This window comes from Elephantulus edwardii, unplaced genomic scaffold (assembly GCF_000299155.1).
Source record: "Elephantulus edwardii isolate Elephantulus edwardi_28Jun2011 unplaced genomic scaffold, EleEdw1.0 scaffold00005, whole genome shotgun sequence".
Classification (NCBI taxonomy): Eukaryota; Metazoa; Chordata; class Mammalia; order Macroscelidea; family Macroscelididae; genus Elephantulus; species Elephantulus edwardii.
In genome coordinates, this window is record NW_006399755.1 from 17,368,442 (window position 1) to 17,384,209 (window position 15,768).

Genomic DNA, 15,768 nt, shown 5'->3' on the forward strand with positions numbered 1-15,768 from the left:
CGGTGTGTAGGCAAGTATGTTGTAGCCAGTGGAGAGCTGCATAAATTCAGCTTGGCATGGTGTCTGTCATCAAGCCTGCTCAGACCAACAGTGAGGACTGGATGGATCAAGATATTTTTGGAATGCTTGATTCTACCAGGACTCTCAGAAATCTGGTTTTACTCATGAAAATGTCACTGGCCTTCCAGCTTCCACCGTCCTATAATTCAAGCACTCAGTGTTCCCAGGTTTTAAAATTGCCTAGCTGGTTTCTGAATGACTGTAATATAGAACTGAAGAAGCAGATTGGTGACTGAGTAATCCACTGAACATCCTCTAGGTCCAGGAACAGACTTTCAGGGTAAAAGACTAATGATAAGAGGCAGGGTGTGAGAGTGTGGATTTAGCATCGAGTGGGGTTTCCAATACGCTGTGAAGCTGTGGTACTGTATGTTTTGGAAAGCATTATCAGAATTCTTATGGGACCTTGTTATAAATGCTTATTACTGACGAAAGTTCACTGCAGGCACTGATAGGCCCTGGGAAAGAAAATGAGGTGTTAAGGAGCAGGATCTGTGTAGATGTCTATATTGTTGTTGTTAGGTTACTCACGGCGTCTCTGTGAATAACAGATTAGAACCTTGCCCTACCCTGTGCCATCTTCACAATCTCTGCCTTCCTGGGAGCCCGTTGTTACAGTCACTGTGGCAGCAATTGTATTTCTCTCCACTCCTACCACGGCTGATAATGCCGGCTTAAAATCATGTCCTACAGAGAGACAATCATTGCACCAAGCGTGGGACTTGCCTGTCCTCCAGTTCACCTGCTGGCACCCAGCTATCCTCCCCTTTCTGCAGCGCTGACTTACCTACGTCATTGATGTCTACTAGGTAAAGCAGTGTATTTAATAACACTAATTCCTGGCGAATAACACGTTCTAGTTTTGGAGCATCTTCCCTTCTCTCTTACATAATCCTTAGTCTCTTGGATCATCGAATTCAAGTGAAGAGCATTATTATTCAGTTCTTTGTTTCTTTTAAAAAATACTGGTTGTTGTGGGGTAGACCCTGGGTTAGGCAGTTTACGTATAAATTCAAGTCCACCACCAGCAAGTGGATTCCAGCTTGCAGTGACTGTCCATGAGGTTTCTGAGGCTATAAATCTTAGCAAGAGGACACTGTCCATCTTTCTTCTGCAGGGTGGCTAGTGGACTTAAACAACTAGCTTTTCAGCCAGCAATGAAACACTATACTACCAGGGCTCCTGATTTTATGTACAGTATAATCTGTTCCTGGGACCTTATATTTGGTCAACTGGTTCATATGTATCTCAAAGTTAGACAATTATTAAGGAAGACTGAAGAAGGATTGACGCCTTTGAACTGTGGCTTTGGCAAGAAAATACTGAATATCATATGTATTGCCAAAAGAACAAAAACAAACCTGTCTTGGGAGAAGTGCAACTAGGGTGCTCTTTAGAGCTAAGGGTGGGGACAGTATGGTTCCACATACATTGGACACGTTATCAGGAGGGGCTGGTCCTAGAGAAAAAGACATTGTGCTGGAAAAAGTGGACAGTCAGTTCAAGAGAGGAAGATTCTCAACAAGACGGATGGACTCAGCAATTGTAACAATGGGTTTTGAGCAAGGAAGGGATTGCGATGATGGAGACAGATAGGGCAAAGTTTAGATCTGTGGTTCATAGGGTCATGATGAATCATCGTTAGCTCTGTGACTCATTATAACAATATCATTTCTTTTCCAAGCAAGCTTTCATGATAGAAATTATTTTTCCCTTTTCAGACAAGGGAAATTAGTCTTTAAAGGTGAAGAGACTAATACAAAGATGAATTCAGCTCAGACAGCCTCCCCTCCAGAAAGTTTTCTCTGAGCTCCATCCCTCCATTCCTGGGTGAACACCCTGCTTAGTGACCCCATAGCACTAATCATATTATGTTAATAGCAGTTTTTTTTAATCACACATCTATCTCCTCAGCAGAACTGCAGTATCTACAAGTGGGGCCCATGTCTTAACAACCCCAAGGTCCTCAAACACCACATTCCCAGAGATGGTAAAAAAAACACACTTGGGTAAATATCGCTAAGCAAAGAGAATAAGCCCAAAACTGGCACTTTTGAATGCTTACATCTAAGACCTAAACCTCTGACATGACTGGATAAAATGGCCCAGAAGCAGGCTATTCATATACCTCAATTCTTTCTGAGGAAAACATTCATTCTCTCTTAAGTGATGCTAGCTATTTCTCCCAGCAAATTCCAAAGGTACAACAAGGCTGTCTGGTGCAAGAATGTCAACTTTGTTCCCAGTATCACTTTGCCTCAGTGAGCCCACAGCCAAGACATAATTAGCAAGTCAGTCCTCTGCTTTCTACCTGGGAAAGATAATGTTTCCCTGACAAATCTCCTGAAGAAAAAAATTACTACACAATCACATACAACTGATTTACAAGGCTCTGGCACTTTCTTGGTCTCTTTCTTATTACATATAAAGGTTGGGGAGGTAGAGAAGTATTTAAAAGCTGGCTTTCAGACCAATGAATCTGAAGAAATTCTCTTTATTTGTCTGTACGAGGAGGTGGGGGTGGGGAGGTGGACCAGATCTGATAAAGGAGATTAAATGGCCTTATACATCTGACAGCAAAGAACAGTCCCCATGGGAATCCCAAATCCTGCTGGTGCTAATAAAGTCTACAATATTACTCTGGTAATATAGTGTACAATATAAGGCGTCCAGATGCCGAGGCCAGAGCCACGACCTACATCTTCCACAAACCAATTTTCTGCTGGGTTGGATGTGTAAAAAAGAATCCAAATACAGATTTCTTTTTTTTTCCCCCTTTGAAAAAAAAGAATTGCTTCTCTGGCTTTTTACCTGGCCCTGTCTGGTTCTCCCACCCCCTGTGTTCTCAAAATGGGAATTACTTCTAATCCACTCACAGGAGAAGCCAGTGCCTCACTGAACTGTGGGCTATTAGCAGACAATTTGGCTCCTGGTTGGGTTTCCCATGTCAGGGGGATGGGGAGGAACAGCATGGAATTTGGAATCAGACAAACTAGGTCCAAATCTTCATTCTGCCATTTATAATGTGTATGCCCTTGAGGAAGTTTCTGCTTGCTTCCCTGAGCCTCAAGTCACACACCCACCTCACAAATATATGAGAACTAAAGATAATTTGAATCAAATGCCTAGCATGGGGACTTATAAGATAAGACATGTTTGATAGCAGAAGCAATTAGTAGTAGTAGTAATAGTAGGGGTGCTATAAGGGTGTTCTGTTGGTCTGGTGGATAGAGGGTTGTGCTGCCAAGGCTAGTGGTTTGAATCCACCAGTCTTCTGTGGGTGAAATATGGGCAGTCTCCTCCTGTGTGATTTATAGCTTCTAAAAATCCACTTGAAAGTCAACTCTGCGTCCATTCCAACTTTAAGGCAATAAGTGAGTGAATGAGTAGTATTTCTTTGAGGGTTAAAGTTTGAAGGAGACAGCATTTAAAAAATAGTATATTTACTTTATTTTGCAAGATTAGGAACAACGGGGCTTCTTAACCAGGCAAATAGCAATGTCTGAAAGGTTGGAGACTTAAATCCACCGTCCCCCCCCACCAAAAAAAAAAAACCACCAAAAAGCAATGACTCAGGACAAATGTCTGACAATCTAATGCTAAAAGATCTCTTCTTGAGAGTCCTCTGGATCACTGTGCAGTTCTGACACATGTAGGGTCACCAGAGTAGGAATTGGTTTGATGGCAACTGAGGAAGGAGGGGAAAATACCAAGCAAAAACCATGTATTTAGCCATAAATCACTTGTGTTGAGTAGCCAACACTGTGATAAGCACATACAAGTTGACAAGAGCCACTCCCATTCAAGGCCTGATAGAAAGGTGGGGAAACCAGGAAAGGTAGTAGAACATGTCACATAATACATTGTACCAAGAAAATTAACATTACTGAACTCATTTGACTCTCACAGGAGTAGCAGGAAGCAGAATAGGCATGAGTTGTTAATCCCCATTTAGGAGATGTGAAAAAACCACCAAGGCTCAGAGAGAAAGAGGTGTTTGGCTCTGCTCCACAGGAGGCAGCCTGGATTTGGCCCAGTCTTCTGACTACTAATCTCAAGATCTTGATTGCTTTGGACCTGGATCCCTCTACATGAGTCTGTCTCAGTCTGCAGCTGGAACACTAGCTGGGCCATCTCATAATTCATGTCATTTCCACCAACCAAAATTAATCCGTTTAGAAACTACCAGGAATTTACTCAAACCCAGTCCAATGTGGCACATAAAAGATACTGTGCAAATAATCATCGTCTGACTGATTCTAATAAGCAGTAACAAGAGAAATATAATATCTTTCTTTTGGCAACACACTTTGCAGCTCAAAAGCATGCTTTCACATATTACTAGTTTAATTTTATATTTCAGTTCTTGAAAGTAGACATTATTTTCCCATTTTCCAGATGGTAAAAAGGAGGCTCATAGAAGTTAACTTTCTCAAAGGCACAAAATAATTAAACCATGGATCAAGGCTGAGATTGTAGGAGTCCAAGGTTTGTGCTCTTCTAATTACCTCACCCTTTCATTGTTTTTGTTCAGACATTCCTCTAGCTCGGTCCTATCTATAGCCCTGGTGTACAAGTTGCCGTCCAGCAGTGACTTGTGGTTGCTGTGAGGCTGAACACAGTGACACAGCTGTGTCAAATGTGTTAATGGTTGTCTACCCAATGCGGACTGAGAGTGGGGTGGAGCTCCCCGATTAAACAAACGTGGAAGGAGGAGTGGCATCCACTTCCATAATAGCTTGCCTCCGGAAACCCTATGAACCTGGAGAGAGGATGAAAGACACCCAAGCGTCGAGGACTCTCCTTCATAGGGTCGCTATGAGTCACCTGCGACTTGACGGCACTTAACAACAACAATTACCTCACCACTGTCTGACACATTATGTAATGCCGTCAGAATCCTAGAATCAACCATGGAGGTCCCTGTTCTCCTCAAAGAAGATGGAATACAATGGAATGATTAAAGATAACCACCATCAGAACACCAACCATCTGAAAATGAACCTCAAAAGACATTGTCCTGCGTGCTGCATAGTATTCCATTGTGTGAATATACCATAATTTCTCAATCCATTTGTTTGTCGTTGGACATTTGGGCTGGTTCCATGTTCCATGTTCTTGCTACGGTGAATAGTGCTGCTATGAACATTGGTATACAAATCTCAGTTTGTGCTTCAGCTCTCATATTCTCAGTGTATATTACAAGTAGTGGAATAGCTGGGTCATATGGAATTTCTATGTTCAGCTTTTTGAGCAAGTGCCAAACTGCCTTCCAGAATGGTTGCACCATTTTACAATCCCACCAACAATGTATAAGAGTTCCTTTCTTGCCACATCCTCTCCAACATCTGTTACTTGCTGCCCTGTTAAACTTTGCCACTCTTATCTTATTGGAATGAGATGGTACGTCATTGTGGTTTTGATTTGCATCTCTGGAGAGCATTATACTGAGTGAACTAACTCAGTCCCATAAGGATAAATATCATATACAACTGTTATTGTAGAATGAGTATAAGGATCCAGGAGAGGTGGGAGAGTCTGGAAGCAGAGGGATGTGGATGTGCAGGGAAAGGGTGGGGGGATTAATCATTGGGTTGTACAATTTAATGGGTGGGGACGTGAGGGAAATTGAAAGAATTTGCTCAAACTTGTATTTGAATTTTGTAAATAAACTAGTAGAAAAATAAAATAAAATTTTAAAAAGCCATTGTCATCAGATCAGAGTCAATTCATAGCTGAAGAATTAAGTTTTGGAAGGGGGAGCTCTGGTAGCTTAGACGGTAAGTCCTTGATTGTACTATCGACCCACAGGCACATGATTCAAATCCATCAACTTCTCACTGGAAATAGGTGGGAATGCTCTTCCTGAGTGATTTACTGCCTCTGAAAACCTACTAGAGAATCAACAATGGATCAGTTCTAACTCAATGGCACATTATCAACAATAACAAATTGCTCAGAGACAGTTTCCCTCATCTTACTCCCACAGAGTCACTGGTGGGTTTGAACTGCCAGTGAGATGCCACATTTGGATTACTGGTTTAATTTCTTATGGGCCACACCACCTGGACTCCCTGCTACCTTAAAAGTAATTGACATCTATTGACTGTTTCCCGTGCCAAGACCTGTAAGCTAAATCTAAATGTTTCTCAGAGGTTGTTTTCTATAATCTTCATGTTGTTGTTGTTGGTATGTGCTGTTGAGTCATCTGCGACTCATAGCAACCTTATGCACAATAGCCCTAAACCCTGCTTTATTTTGTGCCAATCTCACTGTCTCTGACACACCCACCCCCCTTACCCAAGTCACTGAATCAATCCATCTCCTGCCTGTCCTTCCATCCTCCCAAGCATGACGTCCCTCTCCAAGGACTGGTCCCTCCTTGCTACACGTACAAAGTATGTCAGACGAAGCTTCAGAATCCTTGTCTCCAAAGAAGGCAACCTGGTCTTACCCTCTTTAGGACGAACCTGTTCATTCTTTTGGCAGGCCGTGGTATATTCAATACTCCTCTCCAGCATCACAACTCAAAGACATCAATTCTCCTTCTATCCTTCCTAGTCATTGTCCAAAATTTAAATGGCAATTTCCATGATCATCTTTATTTTGCAGATGAGGAAACCAAGCTTTCAAAAGCAAAGCCACTTGCTCTCAGCACGAGGTGATGTAGTTTAGATTTTAATTCAAGAAGCCTAGCCCCAAAATCCCTAATGGAACCATACTTTAATTTCTGGGGCCATTGCTCAACTATCTTTTTGAAAAAAAAAAACAAATGTTTGCTGACATTGGGTATCTGTTTCCTTCCACTAAGTGCCAGACACAAACCACGATGCTAGTTGTAGTTACTCACTTAATCTCACCAAGGCAAGAACGATTTCCCCACTTTATGAAAGTGAAAACTATGGCTTAGCAATGTTGACTATTTACCCCAAATTGCAGAGCTAGTTAAAAGCATCGTCTTTGCCAAATATGGATATAACTAGGGAAAGATTCATTCTTTCTTTAACAACTTCAGAATCTCCTGAAAGATATATGACATCAACACAAGAAATGAAACCAAATCAAACTATTGTTGTGGACTTACCCATAGCTGACTTTATAGCAGGTTTTCAGAGGCAGTAAATCATACAGGAGGAGACTGCCGTCATTCTCCCATGGAGCAGGTAGTGGATTTGAATCATGTGTCCTTGAGACTGCTGCAGTTGCTTACTACTAAGACACCAGAACTGTTGTGGTTGTTGTTGTTGTTGTTGTTATTGTTGCTAAGGGATGCAGAGTTGAGTATGGCTCATGAACTCTATGAACCTGAATCCTGTGTTGTTGTTGTTGTTGTTGTTGTTGTTGTTTTTAAGGGTCGTCGAGTCGCAGGCAACTTATAGAGACCCTATGAAGGAGAGTCCCCAAAGCTTGGGTGTCTCTCATCCTCTCTCCAGGTTCATAGGGTTTCTGGAGACAAGCTATTATGGAAGTGGATGCCACTCCTCCTTCCAAGCTTATATTAATCAGGGAGCTCCACCCCACTCTCTGTCTACACTGGATAACCAACCATTAACACATTTGACACATCAGTGTCACAGTGTTCAGCTTCACAGCAATCACAAATGACCGCTGTACGGCAACTTGTACATCAGGACTATATGACCTGAATCCTGTCCTAGTTACCATCAAGTCTATTCTGGCTCCTGAAGACCTCATGTGTTTCAAAGGAGAACTGCACTCCATAGGGTCTTCTATGGCTGTGAGCTTCCAGGAGAGTACTAGGTTTTCCTCAAAGGTACCTCTTCATAGATTAGAAGTTCCAGCCTCTGGTTGGCAGCCTAGCATATAAACGGTTTGCACATTCAGGGACTTCATACACACACAAAACGGAAATGAGAGATATGAGAGTCAAATGGACACCACAAAGCCTGTCCCAGGTAAGGGAGAACAGAAGTCACCAAAGCTTGATTAGCCTGAGAAGGTTCTATTACTCACGCTCTCACTGCCATTACGTTAGTTCTGATTCGTAGCGATCCTCCAACAGTTATGATACTGTAAATCCAAACAGGAGAAGATTTCTCACCTTTCTCTTGCAGAGCCAGTGACAGATTCAAACTACCAGAGACCTTTGCCCTTGCAGCACCTATGAACCTGCCACCAGTGCTCCCACAGAGGAAGTGAAACTCCAGATTGGTCTTGAAGAATAGGTGAAGTTTGGTCAGGTAAGGCATTTCAAAGAGAAGAACTAGCAAATCAAAAATTCAATCAAGGCAGATCCAGAAATATTCAAGTGGCAATACGTGACTGAAGGAAACCAGCACACCCAGCTTAAGGCTGTGTGTCCAGAGCTTTCCTCAAAGCCCACATCCATAGCAGTGAGGCTCCTTTGTTTGCCCCTAAAGTGCATCCCCTGAGGGGTTGAAGTAACAATGGAAAATGTCACAGACATTACAGGACAATAAAAGAAGCCAAGTAGGAAAAGGTGCCCTAAATGCTTCCTGGGATCTGGAGGGGAGGAGATGCAGAGTGTGGAGGGAGGGAAGGGCTCGGGTGTGCCCACAGTGCCAGTTCAGCCTCTGTCCTTCTCTGCTTTCTTCTCACCCTTCCTTCCTCTCCCCTCTCATGGATCTGCGTGCAGCCGCAAATGTATGAATGCCTGGATGATTTGGCAAAACCCTCTCTGAGATTCATTTCTGTTGGACAATCTTGCATTCCCCTTTTCCCCCTGCTGACAACTCAGTCAACAGCAGGTTTTCCTGATGAGGCTGTGAATTTAAAGATCATATACCTGAGGCAGGCATTGTTGCTTAAAAACCAAACCAAGAGAGTGGACCCTGAGATCAGCGTGAACACAGTTCCGCTAGGATTTCAGGGGACTTGAACCATTACCTGGTAGTCAGTGATGCTTCAGAGCTTGGGAAGAATATTTGGGTGGGGATAGAGGTCAGGGTGGAGATAGAGGTGGAGGTCCTGTGCAGGAAAGGCACTTCAAGACAAAGATATGTCAGAGAATTTTCCACTCACCCTCTTTCCTCCAGAATTAAATCTATTTGGGTAAGATTCAATCTATTTGGCTTTGAATTATTTTAAAATTTGAGTGTAGCTAAGTCACTGGAGCAAGGTAGTAAGATGTGAGGCATAAAGTGAAAAATGTTTTGTCAAGTACGAGTTGTCATATTGATGTAAAAGACTAGAATTATTGTCTTTTTATGAAAGGAGGAAAATGGAATCTTTGAGGTCTGTTTGGGAAATTAGGTATCCATAAAAGCAAATAAACTTAGAAGCACAGCATTTCTGAGTTGGAAGGAAAGTCATTCATTCTTTCCGCAAGCATTTAGAGACTGCATCTTTGAATCTAGCTCTGTGCAGGGCTCTAGGGAGAGAACCAAAGAAGGGATTCAAATCCACACAGGCAAGATCACCAGAGTAAGTGCAGGGACAGAGGGAGACACACGGGGGATGGGAGACAGGGCCTGGGCATCTCAATCAGTGGGGCATTTAGGAAAGTATCCACTCAGTGGTTTGTTGTTGTTAAGTGGTGTTGAGTTGGAACTGACCCAAAGCTAAGCCTCCAGCAGGTTCTCATAGGCTGTAAATCACACAGAGGAGACTGTTCCTCTTTCTTCCATGGAGCAGCTTTCTTTTAGTTAGCACAGCTCCTTACCACTAGGCCATCAGAGCTCCCAGTTTTTGTTGTTGTTAGGTGCTCGCTATTTGAGTACGGCTTGTAGCAGCACTATGAACAACAGATCTGAACCTTGTCCTATATGGAGCTTCCTAGAGGGAACTCAAAACTCAACTCATTGTTGTCAAGTTGGAGCCAACTCACAACTGACCCTGCAGTGGGTTTTCAGAGGCTGAGAATCACCCAGGAGAGAGCCTGTCTTTCTTTTGTAAAGCTGCTGGTTGAGTCAGAGTGGCGACTTTTAGGAATCAGGAGTGGCATCCACTTCCTAAACAACATGCCTCCATAAACTCTATGAACTTTGATAAATGTCAGTATTTGTAGAGGGGCTTCAGGCCTTTTGTTCGTAGGGTCACTATGAGTTGTGCTTGACTTGAAGGCAATAAACAACAACAACAACCTTTAGGTTAGCAGAGCAACTCCATCAGACTACACCACCTGCGCTCCCCGCCTAGAGGGCTTTAAGGTCAAAGAGGAATGGAGGAAATCAAGCAAAGGAGCAGGAGTCAAACCACCCCGACTCTGTCATCAAGTTGATTTTAACTCACAGTAACTCTGCAAAAGAGAGTAAAATTGTGTTAGTCTTTCTAGACACAGACTGCTACATCTTCCTCCCACAAAGTCTCTAGGGAGTTCTGATCACTGGTTAGCAGTCAATGGCTTAAGCACTGAGCTACCAGAGTTGTTAGAAGTAGTTTTTGTGTGATGTCAAGTTGGAACAAACTCATCATACATAGCTCACCCTCCAGTGGGTTTTCAGAGGCTGTAAACTGCACAGGAGGAGACTGCTCATCTTTCTGCATGGAACAGTTACTGGATTCAAACTGCATCCCTTTGGGTCAGCAGCGCAGCTCCTTACCAGTAGGCTACCAGCTTATCCAGCTTAGAGGGTTCAATAAAAAGAGATGAAGGGAGGATTCTAAGCATGGAGCCTGGCCTCTAAGAACTCTGTTTAGCAGATATGAAAACTGATGTTCAAAGCAGAAACAACTTACCCAAGAATTCAAGTAGTAAGTGGCATAGCCAGTGTTCACAACAAACTTTGCTTTTAATCACTTTATTACATTGCATACACCCATGTCTTGTTCTGCTGTCTGCATGCATGTCTATTTCATGATCTATATGGAATATGGATGCTGCAGATAGTCAATACGTGAGATTCTAACTGAAAGCTGGAGCAAGTCCCTTCCACCCAGTGATGTCTTAAAAAAGGCCTGGTGAACTGCTTGCAGAAAACCAAGAGTCAGAATTATCTTAATGGCAGCAAGTAGAGCTCCTTGGTGGTGCAAAGATGTAATCATGCTTGGCCGTTAACTGAAAGGTGGGAGTCCACTCAAAATGTCCTCAGAAGGAAGGACTGGTAGTCTGCCTCCCCATGAAAATCTCTACAGAACACAGCTCCACAATGACACACATGGATGGGTTTGCAGGAATCAAGTCTGTGGCAACTAATATAACACCTTCTACAGAATCAGCAACTTAGTTAAGACCAGACAGACGAGTAGTGACAGATTTGAAGTTAAAATTCAGGTCCCCTTGCTCCCAATCTAACTGCCATCCTTTTAAGCCATGTTGTTTTTATGTTCCGTCAAGTTGGAACCAACCCATAACTGGGCCGTCAACAGGTTTTTAGGAACTGTTCATCACATAGAAGGAGATTTTCCTCTTTCTCTCACAAAGCTGCTGGTGGATTTGAACTGCCTGCTTATGGGTTAGCAGCACAATTCCTTACCACTAGGCCACCAGAGCCTTCCATTCCCCATTGCATCATCTCTCCTGAGTCAGTCCCATAGCTCCCTCACTGTGGAACACAGTCAAGGAGACTGATGCCATCTTTTTCTTTTTCATTAAGTTGACAAAAAAAGTCACTCTCCCTTCTTATGGCCTTTCCTACTCTAAAAACTATCAAGGTCAAGAAGCCAACAGACCTTCTAAGATGTGACTTCTTAATAACCCTTTTAAAGCCCAGGTGGTCTGGGAATAAAGCACCTCAGTTTGACCACTTAATTTTTAAAGAGTGAATAAAATGGTGAGGAGACTTTATAAAATTGGTCTCAGCTTTATTTGTAATCACCAGTCAGGCTGGAGGTCACCAGCAATCCCCACAACTCCTGAGACTCCCAGACTTACAGGAGCACACAGAGTATTTGTTCCTAGAGCTAGAATAAATCGCAAGCCTAACCCTGGCTTCTTGGGCATTAAGAGGACCCTCCTCTACATCAAAGCCAAGTCTTTCCTTAACAGCAGGATCTCTGCTGATCAGCCTTCTCCTGTGACTTGCCACTAACAAAGAACCAACACACAGCAAGAATCGACACCCTCTTAAAGAGGATTCAAAGAAGGAGCTAATACTCAGGGCATGCTATGTCATGTGTGCATGAAGTCAATAGCTCTGGATAAATATCTGGGTCTGAAAATCACAGCTTCATCAGAGTATGATGGAATGTGTGAAGGGTTTATTACACTTCGTACTGTACTAAGGAGCTGTATTTGTGTAGTCCATAGTATGCTAACCAAAAGGCTGCATGTTTCCAGTGGTTTTAATCTACCTGTCGCTCTGCAGGAGAAATATAATAGTCTTCCTTCTGTAAAGATTACAGTGTTGGAAACTCTACTGGTAATTTTATCTTGCTCTGTAGGGTACCTGCAGTTAGGAAATTAGGAAACATACGGCCTTGAGCAAATCTGCTGTCAGGGACCCTAGATTGCAATGATGTCAGTTTGAAGATTAAAGTGCAGCTGACTGGGGCCGTGGTCTTCTCAATCACCTGTTATGCGTCAGAGAGCTGGACAATGAATAAGGAGGACAGAAGAAAAAGTGATGCCTTTAAGTTATGGTGGAGAAGAGTACTGAATGTCCTATGTCCTGAAAAAAAATAATAAAGAAACAGATATGGAAAGTGTGCAGACAGAGTGCTTCTTGGAGGCAAGGATGATGAAGCTTTGTCCTTCATACCTTTGGACATGTAGGCAATAGGCAAGGCTATTCTTTGGAAAGGGACATCATGCTTAGAAAGTTAGAGGGCCTGAGAAGGAGAGAAAGACTTCTAACAAGGTGGACTGACACTGTGATTCCAACAATGGGCTCTAGGGTCTCAGAGATGAAGAGGAAGTCACAGGATAGGGCAAGCCTCAGGTTGGTGGTTCATAGGGATGCTATGAGCCATACTCGACTTGATGACACCTAATGACAGCAGCTACCTAGGATAAATTGAATTGAAAGAGACTGAGAGAATTAACTGAGATCACCTAGTCAAGAAGTGAAGAAACTGGAAATGAAATTCAGGGATTTTTTTTTGTCAGCTGTTGTGTGCTGTCATGTTGATTCAGGCTTATAATAACCCTAAAGGATAGAGTCAAACTGGCCAATAGGGTTTCTTAGTCTATCTTCTTTATGAGAATGGGTTTCTTAGGTGCTTTCTTCATTGTGGCTGCAGGATGGGTTTGAATCACCACCATTGTGCCACTGGAGCTCCTTTTTTAAAAGTTATACCTAAACATTCCTAAACCCACTCACTCATTCACTCACACCTTGCTGTTGAGTCATGACTGAGTCATAGCTATCATCCCTCCATTGGATTTCCATGACTGTAAATCTCACAGGAGGATATTGTCCATCTTTCTACCAAGAAGCTGTAGGTGAACTCCATCTACCAGAGAGGTGGGGTCTTTGGGTTACCAGCACAGCTACATACGTACTATGCTTCCAGAAATCCCCTGTACCATCCCGTTGTTGTTGTTGTTTTATATGCCACAGAGTCCAAACTAACTCACAGCTGACCTTCTAGCTGGTTTTCAGAGGCTGTAAATTACATGGAAGGAGTTAGATGTCTGCATTTGTGCCTCAGAGCCACTGGTGGATTTGAGACCCATGCCTTTGGGTTGGCAACACAACTTCTTACCACTCAGCCACCACAGCTCCCTGGATTGCCCTATAATATCCTAATTTATTTCCTAACTGTTATACCTCACAGGCAGGGCAAAGAGGGACTATTTCAAAGATAATTAACTTGAGGCTCAACAAAGAGAAATGACTTTGTGAAGGCCACTTACATGATAAATGCCAGAATCAGATGCTAAACTCAGGGCTTAAGAAAATTCATTCTTGGGAGATCCAAGATGTCGGCGGAGGCAGAGACAGAGTGGTGAGCTGTGGGAGCAGCAGACCACTTAAAGCAGGGCCATTATGGCCTTCCACAGACTTCGACTTATTGATAATTGAACACTTAAACAGTTGATGACTGGCCCTCAGTGAAGATCGAGGCTCAACAACAGGAATTCAAGGATTCCCAAGGAGAAATGGGGTGAGTCTCGTGGCTCCCAATCCTCCCCCCACCCCCGCAGAGCGCACATTCTCCGTAGCTCCATGAGGCTTCCACAGCCAGAACCAATGGATTCCCTCACCCAGGATGGATGCTGGGCAGTGGCCCTCCTCAAGACTGGTGCAGTGAAGCCACCACACTGCCACAAGGTGGACTTGTTCTGGGGAGAATTCTTGGAGCCAGGATGGCAGCTGTGGGGGAAGCAGGCACCTGCTGGCCGCCCGCACAAGAGGGGCCGCACACCTGCCAAGGGCTCGTGCGGCGGGGTGGGGGGGGCATGCCCCCAACGGCCGCCTGCATAGGAGGTGGGGGATGGGATGCGTGTCCGCCATCTGCAGGTTTGGGTTTCCTTGGACAGGTAAAAGAAGATGATTACCTATACAATGGATTGCTGAAAGTCACTGTGAGTCTGATGACCTTAACAGTGGCAGCATGCACAAGAGGACTGACATCCTAAATGCACCACATATTTTGTTCTGTTGAATGCTTCTGCCAAAAGATGGTTAGACCTGGGGGGGGAGTCTGTTCAGAATTCTCAGGTTCCCTGTATCATATATAAAGGGGGAGAGCAGTGACACCTACTTCAAAATATAGTATGACCAATTATGGGGGGGGGTAAAAGTGGCAGTGCTGGAATTGGAAACACTATCCCTGACCACAGAGTCGTCAGTCAGGCGAGGGGACTAGACTGGGGTAGGGGCAATTGGAGGGGGAGTATGCCAGCCAGCTCCTGGGTGGTGTTGCCCTGCCGGGGGCGGGCTACCCTTGGCCCTCAGCTCGGGATGAGCCGTCATGGCCCTCAGGGTGAGCTCCTCAGTCCCCAGATTGTGCCATCTGACCCCTGGGTGGGGAAGGGGGAAAAAAGAATGCCTCGGGTATCCAGAGAATGTTACCTAGGCCACCTTCTGCCACCCTCCCCCACAGTAAACCTGAAAGCAACACCCTCAAAGCCCTTCTATTTGTGACTCACAAGTTTGTTCTCTCTAGGTTTGCTCCCTTTCCTATAGGTAATCTTAACGCTGAGATTTACTCCAGAATTGACCCTGAACCCAGTGCCAGTGACAAAAAGGAAATACAACTGACAGCTAAGGAAGCAAGGGAGGGTGGACCCTCTGGGTTCAACCAGCCATCCCCACTGGACCCACCTGGGAAAACACTTTGCAGTCCAGAGGGGAGCAAATGACAGGAAACTATCTTCTAACAGAGCAAGAAGGCAAGCTGCTTTAACTCAAGACCACCAGTAAGGTGGTAAAGTGTCCTCCCTTCCCCCCTTTACATCTGTGCCCCTGGTCAACATGAAGAAGCCAGAGAGTCGGCATCCAATTCCCAAATCAATAAAACAGTTGGTTTAATTACCATTGGAAAATGCTTGTCATTCCTCTGTAGCATCTGGTCCCCACTGGACCCTCATCATTTCCTTCACCTGCTCCCTCCACCGACCAAACTGTGCCGTTCTGCAACTGCATCCTGGCCCATCCTCACCCTTCTGCCCCCAACCCTCACCTCCTTGCACCCCCAATATGTTTTTCCCAATAAAGAAAAAGAAGAAAATTCATTCCACTCCACTACACAGGAGGGAAGATCATAATATGGGCTAGGCAGAGTCACAATGAGATGTGGCAACCTAAACAGATGGGATGAAAAGTAATTTTAAACAGAGGCAACAGAGGTCACACAAAGACCTAATAAGATTGAGTAACTTTCCCAGAGGTGCATTGCATG